Source organism: Aquarana catesbeiana, linkage group LG09 (genome assembly GCF_042186555.1).
Source record: "Aquarana catesbeiana isolate 2022-GZ linkage group LG09, ASM4218655v1, whole genome shotgun sequence".
Lineage (NCBI taxonomy): Eukaryota > Metazoa > Chordata > Amphibia > Anura > Ranidae > Aquarana > Aquarana catesbeiana.
The window spans coordinates 231,658-244,676 of NC_133332.1; the positions used below are offsets into that span (position 1 = coordinate 231,658).

Below are 13,019 nucleotides of genomic sequence, written 5' to 3' on the forward strand. Positions count from 1 at the left end.
GAGTATGACTGGGTATGGCAGAGTATTGTGGGGTATTGCAGAGTATTGTGGGGTATTGCAGAGTATTGTGGGGTATTGTGGGCTATTGCAGAGTAATGTGGGGTATTGCAGAGTATTGTGGGGGTATTGCAGAGTATTGTGGGGGCATTGCAGAGTATTGTGGGGCATTGCAGAGTATTGTGGGGTATTGCAGAGTATTGTGGGGGTATTGCAGAGTATTGTGGGGGCATTGCAGAGTATTGTGGGGTATTGCAGAGTATTGTGGGGGCATTGCAGAGTATTGTGGGGTATTGCAGAGTATTGTGGGGTATTGTGGGGCATTGCAGAGTATTGTGGGGTATTGCAGAGTATTGTGGGGCATTGCAGAGTATTGTGGGGGCATTGTAGAGTATTGTGGGGGCATTGCAGAGTATTGTGGGGCATTGCAGAGTATTGCAGAGTATTGTGGGGCATTGCAGAGTATTGTGGGGCATTGCAGAGTATTGCAGAGTATTGTGGGGCATTGCAGAGTATTGTGGGGCATTGCAGAGTATTGCAGAGTATTGTGGGGCATTGCAGAGTATTGTGGGGGCATTGCAGAGTATTGCAGAGTATTGTGGGGCATTGCAGAGTATTGTGGGGCATTGCAGAGTATTGTGGGGGCATTGCAGAGTATTGCAGAGTATTGTGGGGCATTGCAGAGTATTGCAGAGTATTGTGGGGCATTGCAGAGTATTGTGGGGGCATTGCAGAGTATTGTGGGGCATTGCAGAGTATTGTGGGGGCATTGCAGAGTATTGTGGGGTATTGTGGGGCATTGCAGAGTATTGTGGGGCATTGCAGAGTATTGCAGAGTATTGTGGGGCATTGCAGAGTATTGTGGGGGCATTGCAGAGTATTGTGGGATATTGTGGGGCATTGCAGAGTATTGTGGGGTATTGCAGAGTATTGTGGGGGCATTGCAGAGTATTGTGGGGTATTGTGGGGTATTGCAGAGTATCGTGGGAACATTGCAGAGTATTGTGGGGTATTGTGGGGGCATTGCAGAGTATTGTGGGGCATTGCAGAGTATTGTGGGGTATTGTGGGGCATTGCAGAGTATTGTGGGGCATTGCAGAGCATTGTGGGGTATTGCAGAGTATTGTGGGGGCATTGCAGAGTATTGTGGGGTATTGCAGAGTATTGTAGGGCATTGCAGAGTATTGTGTTGTATTGTGGGGTATTGCAGAGTATTGTGGGGTATTGCAGAGTATTGTGGGGCATTGCAGAGTATTGTGGGGCATTGCAGAGTATTGTGGGTTATTGTGGGGGCATTGCAGAGTATTGTGGGGCATTGCAGAGTAATGTGGGGCATTGCAGAGTAATGTGGGGCATTGCAGAGTATTGTGGGTTATTGTGGGGGCATTGCAGAGTATTGTGGGGCATTGCAGAGTATTGTGGGGGCATTGCAGAGTATTGTGGGTTATTGTGGGGGCATTGCAGAGTATTGCATTGCAGAGTATTGTGGGGGCATTGCAGAGTATTGTGGGGCATTGCAGAGTATTGTGGGTTATTGTGGGGGCATTGCAGAGTATTGCATTGCAGAGTATTGTGGGGGCATTGCAGAGTATTGCATTGCAGAGTATTGTGGGGCATTGCAGAGTATTGTGGAGCATTACAGAGTATTGTGGGGCATTGCAGAGTATTGTGGGGTATTGCAGAGTAATGTGGGGCATTGCAGAGTATTGTGGGGCATTGCAGAGTATTGTGGGGGCATTGTAGAGTATTGTGGGGGCATTGCAGAGTATTGTGGGGCATTGCGGAGTATTGTGGGGCATTGTGGAGTATTGTAGGGCATTGCAGAGTATTGTGGGGGCATTGTAGAGTATTGTGGGGGCATTGTAGAGTATTGTGGGGCATTGCAGAGTATTGTGGGGCATTGCAGAGTATTGCAGAGTATTGTGGGGCATTGCAGAGTATTGTGGGGGCATTGCAGAGTATTGTGGGGCATTGCAGAGTATTGTGGGGGCATTGCAGAGTATTGTGGGGTATTGTGGGGCATTGCAGAGTATTGTGGGGCATTGCAGAGTATTGCAGAGTATTGTGGGGCATTGCAGAGTATTGTGGGGGCATTGCAGAGTATTGTGGGATATTGTGGGGCATTGCAGAGTATTGTGGGGTATTGCAGAGTATTGTGGGGGCATTGCAGAGTATTGTGGGGTATTGTGGGGTATTGCAGAGTATCGTGGGGGCATTGCAGAGTATTGTGGGGTATTGTGGGGGCATTGCAGAGTATTGTGGGGCATTGCAGAGTATTGTGGGGTATTGTGGGGCATTGCAGAGTATTGTGGGGCATTGCAGAGTATTGTGGGGCATTGCAGAGTATTGTGGGGGCATTGCAGAGTATTGTGGGGTATTGCAGAGTATTGTGGGGCATTGCAGAGTATTGTGTTGTATTGTGGGGTATTGCAGAGTATTGTGGGGCATTGCAGAGTATTGTGGGGCATTGCAGAGTATTGTGGGTTATTGTGGGGGCATTGCAGAGTATTGTGGGGCATTGCAGAGTAATGTGGGGCATTGCAGAGTATTGTGGGGGCATTGCAGTGTATTGTGGGGCATTGCAGAGTAATGTGGGGCATTGCAGAGTATTGTGGGTTATTGTGGGGGCATTGCAGAGTATTGCATTGCAGAGTATTGTGGGGGCATTGCAGAGTATTGCATTGCAGAGTATTGTGGGGCATTGCAGAGTATTGTGGAGCATTGCAGAGTATTGTGGGGCATTGCAGAGTATTGTGGGGCATTGCAGAGCATTGTGGGGCATTGCAGAGTATTGTGGGGGCATTGCAGAGTATTGTGGGGGCATTGCAGAGTATTGTGGGGCATTGCGGAGTATTGTGGGGCATTGTAGAGTATTGTGGGGGCATTGCAGAGTATTGTGGGGCATTGCAGAGTATTGTGGGGGTATTGCAGAGTATTGTGGGGCATTGCAGAGTATTGTGGGGCATTGCAGAGTATTGCAGAGTATTGTGGGGGCATTGCAGAGTATTGTGGGGCATTGCAGAGTATTGTGGGGTATTGTGGGGGTATTGCAGAGTATTGTGGGGGCATTGCAGAGTATTGTGGGGCATTGCAGAGTATTGTGGGGTATTGCAGAGTATTGTGGGGTATTGCAGAGTATTGTGGGGTATTGTGGGGGTATTGCAGAGTATTGTGGGGTATTGTGGGGGTATTGCAGAGTATTGTGGGGGCATTGTGGAGTATTGTGGGGCATTGCAGAGTATTGTGGGGGCATTGCAGAGTATTGTGGGGGCATTGCAGAGTAATGTGGGGCATTGCAGAGTAATGTGGGGGCATTGCAGAGTATTGTGGGGTATTGCAGAGTATTGTGGGGGCATTGCAGAGTATTGTGGGGGCATTGCAGAGTATTGTGGGGGCATTGCAGAGTATTGTGGGGTATTGCAGAGTATTGTGGGGGCATTGCGGAGTATTGTGGGGCATTGTGGAGTATTGTGGGGCATTGCAGAGTATTGTGGGGGCATTGTAGAGTATTGTGGGGGCATTGCAGAGTATTGTGGGGCATTGCAGAGTAATGTGGGGGCATTGCAGAGTATTGTGGGGTATTGCAGAGTATTGTGGGGGCATTGCAGAGTATTGTGGGGTATTGTGGGGCATTGCAGAGTATTGTGGGGTATTGCAGAGTATTGTGGGGGCATTGCAGAGTATTGTGGGGTATTGCAGAGTATTGTGGGGGCATTGCAGAGTATTGTGGGGTATTGCAGAGTATTGTGGGGGCATTGCAGAGTATTGTGGGGTATTGCAGAGTATTGTGGGGTATTGTGGGGCATTGCAGAGTATTGTGGGGGCATTGCAGAGTATTGTGGGGTATTGCAGAGTATTGTGGGGGCATTGCAGAGTATTGTGGGGTATTGCAGAGTATTGTGGGGCATTGCAGAGTATTGTGGGGTATTGTAGGGCATTGCAGAGTATTGTGGGGGCATTGCAGAGTATTGTGGGGGCATTGCAGAGTAATGTGGGGCATTGCAGAGTATTGTGGGGGCATTGCAGAGTAATGTGGGGCATTGCAGAGTATTGTGGGGCATTGCAGAGTATTGTGGGGGCATTGCAGAGTATTGTGGGGCATTGCAGAGTATTGTGGGGCATTGCAGAGTATTGTGGGGGCATTGCAGAGTAATGTGGGGCATTGCAGAGTATTGTGGGGCATTGCAGAGTATTGTGGGGGCATTGCAGAGTATTGCAGAGTATTGTGGGGCATTGCAGAGTATTGTGGGGTATTGCAGTTTATTGTGGGGCATTGCAGAGTATTGTGGGGTATTGTGGGGCATTGCAGAGTATTGTGGGGGCATTGCAGAGTAATGTGGGGGCATTGCAGAGTAATGTGGGGTATTGCAGAGTATTGTGGGGCATTGCAGAGTATTGTGGGGTATTGCAGAGTAATGTGGGGCATTGCAGAGTATTGTGGGGGCATTGCAGAGTAATGTGGGGCATTGCAGAGTATTGTGGGGCATTGCAGAGTATTGTGGGGTATTGTGGGGGTATTGCAGAGTATTGTGGGGGCATTGCAGAGTATTGTGGGGCATTGCAGAGTATTGTGGGGTATTGCAGAGTATTGTGGGGCATTGCAGAGTATTGTGGGGTATTGCAGAGTAATGTGGGGCATTGCAGAGTAATGTGGGGCATTGCAGAGTATTGTGGGTTATTGTGGGGGCATTGCAGAGTATTGTGGGGGCATTGCAGAGTATTGTGGGGGCATTGCAGAGTAATGTGGGGCATTGCAGAGTATTGTGGGTTATTGTGGGGGCATTGCAGAGTATTGTGGGGGCATTGCAGAGTATTGTGGGGTATTGTGGGGGCATTGCACAGTATTGTGGGGGCATTGGAGAGTATTGTGGGGGCATTGCAGAGTATTATGGGGCATTGCAGAGTATTGTGGGGTATTGTGGGGCATTGCAGAGTATTGTGGGGTATTGCAGAGTATTGTGGGGTATTGTGGGTGCATTGCAGAGTATTGTGGGGGCATTGCAGAGTATTGTGGGGTATTGTGGGGGCATTGCAGAGTATTGTGGGGCATTGCAGAGTAATGTGGGGCATTGCAGAGTATTGTGGGGTATTGCAGAGTATTGTGGGGTATTGTGGGGGCATTGCAGAGTATTGTGGGGGCATTGCAGAGTAATGTGGGGGCATTGCAGAGTATTGTGGGGTATTGTGGTGGCATTGCAGAGTATTGTGGGGCATTGCAGAGTATTGTGGGGGATTGCAGAGTATTGTGGGGGTATTGCAGAGTATTGTGGGGGCATTGCAGAGTATTGTGGGGGCATTGCAGAGTATTGTGGGGTATTGTGGGGGCATTGCAGAGTATTGTGGGGCATTGCAGAGTATTGTGGGGTATTGTGGGGGTATTGCAGAGTATTGTGGGGGCATTGCAGAGTATTGTGGGGTATTGTGGGGGTATTGCAGAGTATTGTGGGGGCATTGCAGAGTATTGTGGGGGCATTGCAGAGTATTGTGGGGTATTGTGGGGGCATTGCAGAGTATTGTGGGGGCATTGTAGAGTATTGTGGGGGCATTGCAGAGTATTGTGGGGTATTGTGGGGGCATTGCAGAGTATTGTGGGGTATTGTGAGGGCATTGCAGAGTATTGTGGGGGCATTGCAGAGTATTGTGGGGTATTGTGGGGGCATTGCAGAGTATTGTGGGGCATTGCAGAGTATTGTGGGGCATTGCAGAGTATTGTGGGGCATTGCAGAGTAATGTGGTGGCATTGCAGAGTATTGTGGGGCATTGCAGAGTAATGTGGGGCATTGCAGAGTATTGTGGGGGCATTGCAGAGTATTGTGGGGCATTGTGGAGTATTGTGGGGCATTGCAGAGTATTGTGGGGTATTGCAGAGTATTGTGGGGCATTGCAGAGTATTGTGGGGGCATTGCAGAGTATTGTGGGGCATTGTGGAGTATTGTGGGGCATTGCAGAGTATTGTGGGGCATTGCAGAGTATTGTGGGGGCATTGCAGAGTATTGTGGGGCATTGCAGAGTATTGTGGGGGCATTGCAGAGTATTGTGGGGCATTGAAGAATATTGTGGGGTATTGTGGGGGTATTGCAGAGTATTGTGGGGCATTGCAGAGTATTGTGGGGCATTGCAGAGTATTGTGGGGTATTGTGGGGGCATTGCAGAGTATTGTGGGGTATTGTGGGGGTATTGCAGAGTATTGTGGGGCATTGCAGAGTATTGTGGGGTATTGCAGAGTAATGTGGGGGTATTGCAGAGTATTGTGGGGTATTGCAGAGTATTGTGGGGCATTGCAGAGTATTGTGGGGTATTGCAGAGTATTGTGGGACATTGCAGATTATTGTGGGGTATTATGGGGCGCAGAGTATTGTGGGGGCATTGCAGAGTATTGTGGGGTATTGTGGGGGTATTGCAGAGTATTGTGGGGCATTGCAGAGTATTGTGGGGCATTGCAGAGTATTGCAGAGTATTGTGGGGCATTGCAGAGTATTGTGGGGCATTGCAGAGTATTGTGGGGCATTGCAGAGTAATGTGGGGCATTGCAGAGTATTGTGGGGCATTGCAGAGTAATGTGGGGCATTGCAGAGTATTGCAGAGTATTGTGGGGGCATTGCAGAGTATTGTGGGGCATTGCAGAGTATTGTGGGGCATTGCAGAGTATTTTGGGGGCATTGCAGAGTATTGTGGGGCATTGCAGAGTATTGTGGGGGATTGCAGAGTATTGTGGGGCATTGCAGAATATTGTGGGGGATTGCAGAGTATTGTGGGGCATTGCAGAGTAATGTGGGGCATTGCAGAGTATTGTGGGGCATTGCAGAGTATTGTGGGGTATTGTGGGGCATTGCAGAGTATTGTGGGGCATTGCAGAGTATTGTGGGGCATTGCAGAGTATTGTGGGGTATTGTGGGGCATTGCAGAGTAATGTGGGGCATTGCAGAGTATTGTGGGGCATTGCAGACTATTGTGGGGCATTGCAGAGTATTGTGGGGTATTGTGGGGGCTTTGCAGAGTATTGTGGGGCATTGCAGAGTATTGTGGGGCATTGCAGACTATTGTGGGGTATTGTGGGGCATTGCAGAGTATTGTGGGGTATTGTGGGGTATTGCAGAGTATTGTGGGGCATTGCAGAGTATTGTGGGGTATTGCAGAGTATTGCGGGGCATTGCAGAGTATTGCGGGGTATTGCAGAGTATTGTGGGGCATTGCAGAGTATTGCGGGGCATTGCAGAGTATTGTGGGGCATTGTGGAGTATTGTGGGGCATTGCAGAGTATTGTGAGGTATTGCGGAGTATTGTGGGGCATTGCAGAGTATTGTGGGGGCATTGCAGAGTATTGTGGGGCATTGCAGAGTAATGTGGGGGCATTGCAGAGTATTGTGGGGCATTGCAGAGTAATGTGGGGGCATTGCAGAGTATTGTGGGGCATTGCAGAGTAATGTGGGGGCATTGCAAAGTATTGTGGGGTATTGTGGTGGCATTGCAGAGTATTGTGGGGCATTGCAGAGTATTGTGGGGTATTGTGGTGGCATTGCAGAGTATTGTGGGGGCATTGCAGAGTATTGTGGTGGCATTGCAGAGTATTGTGGGGGCATTGCAGAGTATTGTGGGGGCATTGCAGAGTATTGTGGGGCATTGCAGAGTATTGTGGGGTATTGTGGGGGCATTGCAGAGTATTGTGGGGGCATTGCAGAGTATTGTGGGGTATTGTGGGGGTATTGCAGAGTATTGTGGGGGCATTGCAGAGTATTGTGGGGTATTGTGGGGGTATTGCAAAGTATTGTGGGGGCATTGTAGAGTATTTTGGGGGCATTGCAGAGTATTGTGGGGTATTGTGGGGGCATTGCAGAGTATTGTGGGGCATTGCAGAGTATTGTGGGGTATTGTGAGGGCATTGCAGAGTATTGTGGGGGCATTGCAGAGTATTGTGGGGTATTGTGGGGGCATTGCAGAGTATTGTGGGGCATTGCAGAGTATTGTGGTGGCATTGCAGAGTATTGTGGGGCATTGCAGAGTAATGTGGTGGCATTGCAGAGTATTGTAGGGCATTGCAGAGTAATGTGGGGCATTGCAGAGTATTGTGGGGGCATTGCGGAGTATTGTGGGGCATTGCAGAGTATTGTGGGGTATTGCAGAGTATTGTGGGGGCATTGCAGAGTATTGTGGGGCATTGCAGAGTATTGCAGAGTATTGTGGGGCATTGCAGAGTATTGTGGGGGATTGCAGAGTATTGTGGGGCATTGCAGAGTATTGTGGGGGCATTGCAGAGTATTGTGGGGCATTGCAGAGTATTGTGGGGGCATTGCAGAGTATTGTGGGGCATTGCAGAGTATTGCAGAGTATTGTGGGGGATTGCAGAGTATTGTGGGGGATTGCAGAGTATTGTGGGGCATTGCAGAGTATTGTGGGGGATTGCAGAGTATTGCGGGGCATTGCAGAGTAATGTGGGGGCATTGCAGAGTATTGTGGGGCATTGTGGGGCATTGCAGAGTATTGTGGGGCATTGCAGAGTATTGTGGGGTATTGTGGGGCATTGCAGAGTATTGTGGGGTATTGCAGAGTATTGCAGAGTATTGTGGGGGCATTGCAGAGTATTGTGGGGGTATTGCAGAGTATTGTGGGGGCATTGCAGAGTATTGTGGGGCATTGCAGAATAATGTGGGGCATTGCAGAGTATTGTGGGGCATTGCAGAGTAATGTGGGGCATTGCAGAGTATTGTGGGGCATTGCAGAGTATTGTGGGGTATTGTGGGGCATTGCAGAGTATTATGGGGCATTGCAGAGTATTGTGGGGTATTGCGGAGTATTGTGGGGCATTGCAGAGTAATGTGGGGCTTTGCAGAGTATTGTGGGGCATTGCAGAGTATTGTGGGGCATTGCAGAGTATTGTGGGGGCATTGCAGAGTATTGTGGGGCATTGCAGAGTAATGTGGGGCATTTCAGAGTATTGTGGGGCATTGCAGAGTAATGTGGGGCATTTCAGAGTATTGTGGGGCATTGCAGAGTATTGTGGGGCATTGCAGAGTATTGTGGGGCATTGCAGAGTATTGTGGGGCATTGCAGAGTATTGTGGGGCATTGCAGAGTATTGTGGGGCATTGCAGAGTAATGTGGGGCATTGCAGAGTATTGTGGGGCATTGCAGAGTATTGTGGGGCATTGCAGAGTAATGTGGGGCATTGCAGAGTATTGTGGGGCATTGCAGAGTAATGTGGGGCATTGCAGAGTATTGTGGGGGATTGCAGAGTATTGTGGGGCATTGCAGAGTATTGTGGGGGATTGCAGAGTATTGTGGGGCATTGCAGAGTAATGTGGGGGATTGCAGAGTATTGTGGGGCATTGCAGAGTATTGTGGGGCATTGCAGAGTATTGTGGGGCATTGCAGAGTATTGTGGGGGATTGCAGAGTATTGTGGGGCATTGCAGAGTATTGTGGGGGATTGCAGAGTATTGTGGGGCATTGCAGAGTAATGTGGGGCATTTCAGAGTATTGTGGGGCATTGCAGAGTATTGTGGGGTATTGTGGGGCATTGCAGAGTATTGTGGGGTATTGTGGGGCATTGCAGAGTATTGTGGGGCATTGCAGAGTATTGTGGGGGATTGCAGAGTATTGTGGGGCATTGCAGAGTATTGTGGGGCATTGCAGAGTATTGTGGGGCATTGCAGAGTATTGTGGGGGATTGCAGAGTATTGTGGGGCATTGCAGAGTATTGTGGGGGATTGCAGAGTATTGTGGGGCATTGCAGAGTAATGTGGGGCATTTCAGAGTATTGTGGGGCATTGCAGAGTATTGTGGGGTATTGTGGGGCATTGCAGAGTATTGTGGGGTATTGTGGGGCATTGCAGAGTATTGTGGGGCATTGCAGAGTATTGTGGGGTATTGTGGGGCATTGCAGAGTATTGTGGGGCATTGCAGACTATTGTGGGGCATTGCAGAGTATTGTGGGGTATTGTGGGGGCTTTGCAGAGTATTGTGGGGCATTGCAGAGTATTGTGGGGCATTGCAGACTATTGTGGGGTATTGTGGGGCATTGCAGAGTATTGTGGGGTATTGTGGGGTATTGCAGAGTATTGTGGGGCATTGCAGAGTATTGTGGGGTATTGCAGAGTATTGCGGGGCATTGCAGAGTATTGCGGGGTATTGCAGAGTATTGCGGGGTATTGCAGAGTATTGTGGGGCATTGCAGAGTATTGCGGGGCATTGCAGAGTATTGCGGGGCATTGCAGAGTATTGCGGGGCATTGTGGAGTATTGTGGGGCATTGCAGAGTATTGTGGGGTATTGCAGAGTATTGTGGGGGCATTGCAGAGTATTGTGGGGCATTGCAGAGTAATGTGGGGCATTGCAGAGTATTGTGGGGCATTGCAGAGTAATGTGGGGCATTGCAGAGTATTGTGGGGCATTGCAGAGTATTGTGGGGTATTGTGGGGCATTGCAGAGTATTGTGGGGCATTGCAGAGTATTGTGGGGTATTGCGGGGTATTGCAGAGTATTGTGGGGTATTACAGAGTATTGTGGGGCATTGCAGAGTAATGTGGGGCTTTGCAGAGTATTGTGGGGCATTGCAGAGTATTGTGGGGCTTTGCAAAGTATTGTGGGGGCATTGCAGAGTATTGTGGGGCATTGCAGAGTAATGTGGGGCTTTGCAGAGTATTGTGGGGCATTGCAGAGTATTGTGGGGCATTGCAGAGTATTGCAGAGTATTGTGGGGCATTGCAGAGTATTGTGGGGCATTGCAGAGTAATGTGGGGCATTGCAGAGTATTGTGGGGCATTGCAGAGTAATGTGGGGCATTGCAGAGTATTGTGGGGCATTGCAGAGTATTGTGGGGGATTGCAGAGTATTGTGGGGCATTGCAGAGTATTGTGGGGGATTGCAGAGTATTGTGGGGCATTGCAGAGTAATGCGGGGCATTTCAGAGTATTGTGGGGTATTGTGGGGCATTGCAGAGTATTGTGGGGTATTGTGGGGCATTGCAGAGTATTGTGGGGCATTGCAGAGTATTGTGGGGTATTGTGGGGCATTGCAGAGTAATGTGGGGCATTGCAGAGTATTGTGGGGCATTGCAGACTATTGTGGGGCATTGCAGAGTATTGTGGGGTATTGTGGGGGCTTTGCAGAGTATTGTGGGGCATTGCAGAGTATTGTGGGGCATTGCAGACTATTGTGGGGTATTGTGGGGCATTGCAGAGTATTGTGGGGTATTGTGGGGTATTGCAGAGTATTGTGGGGCATTGCAGAGTATTGTGGGGTATTGCAGAGTATTGCGGGGCATTGCAGAGTATTGCGGGGTATTGCAGAGTATTGTGGGGCATTGCAGAGTATTGTGGGGCATTGCAGAGTATTGCGGGGCATTGCAGAGTATTGCGGGGCATTGCAGAGTATTGTGGGGCATTGTGGAGTATTGTGGGGCATTGCAGAGTATTGTGGGGTATTGCAGAGTATTGTGGGGGCATTGCAGAGTATTGTGGGGCATTGCAGAGTAATGCGGGGGCATTGCAGAGTATTGTGGGGCATTGCAGAGTAATGTGGGGGCATTGCAGAGTATTGTGGGGCATTGCAGAGTATTGTGGGGTATTGTGGTGGCATTGCAGAGTATTGTGGGGGCATTGCAGAGTATTGTGGGGGCATTGCAAAGTATTGTGGGGTATTGTGGTGGCATTGCAGAGTATTGTGGGGCATTGCAGAGTATTGTGGGGCATTGCAGAGTAATGTGGGGGCATTGCAGAGTATTGTGGGGGCATTGCAAAGTATTGTGGGGTATTGTGGTGGCATTGCAGAGTATTGTGGGGCATTGCAGAGTATTGTGGGGTATTGTGGTGGCATTGCAGAGTATTGTGGGGGCATTGCAGAGTATTGTGGTGGCTTTGCAGAGTATTGTGGGGGCATTGCAGAGTATTGTGGGGCATTGCAGAGTATTGTGGGGGCATTGCAGAGTATTGTGGGGCATTGCAGAGTATTGTGGGGCATTGCAGAGTATTGTGGGGTATTGTGGGGGCATTGCAGAGTATTGTGGGGGCATTGCAGAGTATTGTGGGGTATTGTGGGGGTATTGCAGAGTATTGTGGGGGCATTGCAGAGTATTGTGGGGTATTGTGGGGGTATTGCAGAGTATTGTGGGGGCATTGTAGAGTATTTTGGGGGCATTGCAGAGTATTGTGGGGTATTGTGGGGGCATTGCAGAGTATTGTGGGGCATTGCAGAGTATTGTGGGGTATTGTGAGGGCATTGCAGAGTATTGTGGGGACATTGCAGAGTATTGTGGGGTATTGTGGGGGCATTGCAGAGTATTGTGGGGCATTGCAGAGTATTGTGGTGGCATTGCAGAGTATTGTGGGGCATTGCAGAGTAATGTGGTGGCATTGCAGAGTATTGTGGGGCATTGCAGAGTAATGTGGGGCATTGCAGAGTATTGTGGGGGCATTGCGGAGTATTGTGGGGCATTGCAGAGTATTGTGGGGTATTGCAGAGTATTGTGGGGGCATTGCAGAGTATTGTGGGGCATTGCAGAGTATTGTGGGGCATTGCAGAGTATTGCAGAGTATTGTGGGGCATTGCAGAGTATTGTGGGGGATTGCAGAGTATTGTGGGGGCATTGCAGAGTATTGTGGGGCATTGCAGAGTATTGTGGGGCATTGCAGAGTATTGTGGGGGCATTGCAGAGTATTGTGGGGCATTGCAGAGTATTGTGGGCATTGCAGAGTATTGCAGAGTATTGTGGGGCATTGCAGAGTATTGTGGGGGATTGCAGAGTATTGTGGGGCATTGCAGAGTATTGTGGGGGATTGCAGAGTATTGTGGGGCATTGCAGAGTAATGTGGGGGCATTGCAGAGTATTGTGGGGCATTGTGGGGCATTGCAGAGTATTGTGGGGCATTGCAGAGTATTGTGGGGTATTGTGGGGCATTGCAGAGTATTGTGGGGTATTGCAGAGTATTGCAGAGTATTGTGGGGGCATTGCAGAGTATTGTGGGGGTATTGCAGAGTATTGTGGGGGCATTGCAGAGTATTGTGGGGCATTGCAGAGTAATGTGGGGCAT

The 13,019-nt window shown here is 49.6% G+C and overlaps 1 protein-coding gene across 1 annotated transcript in view; it reads right to left on the reverse strand.

Moving 5' to 3' along the window:
- The window catches only part of LOC141107357 (RNA-binding protein Nova-2-like), a 109,221-nt gene that overhangs the window by 75,924 nt on the left and 20,278 nt on the right, over nucleotides 1-13,019 (reverse strand). The gene's annotated exons all lie outside the window — the stretch shown is intronic.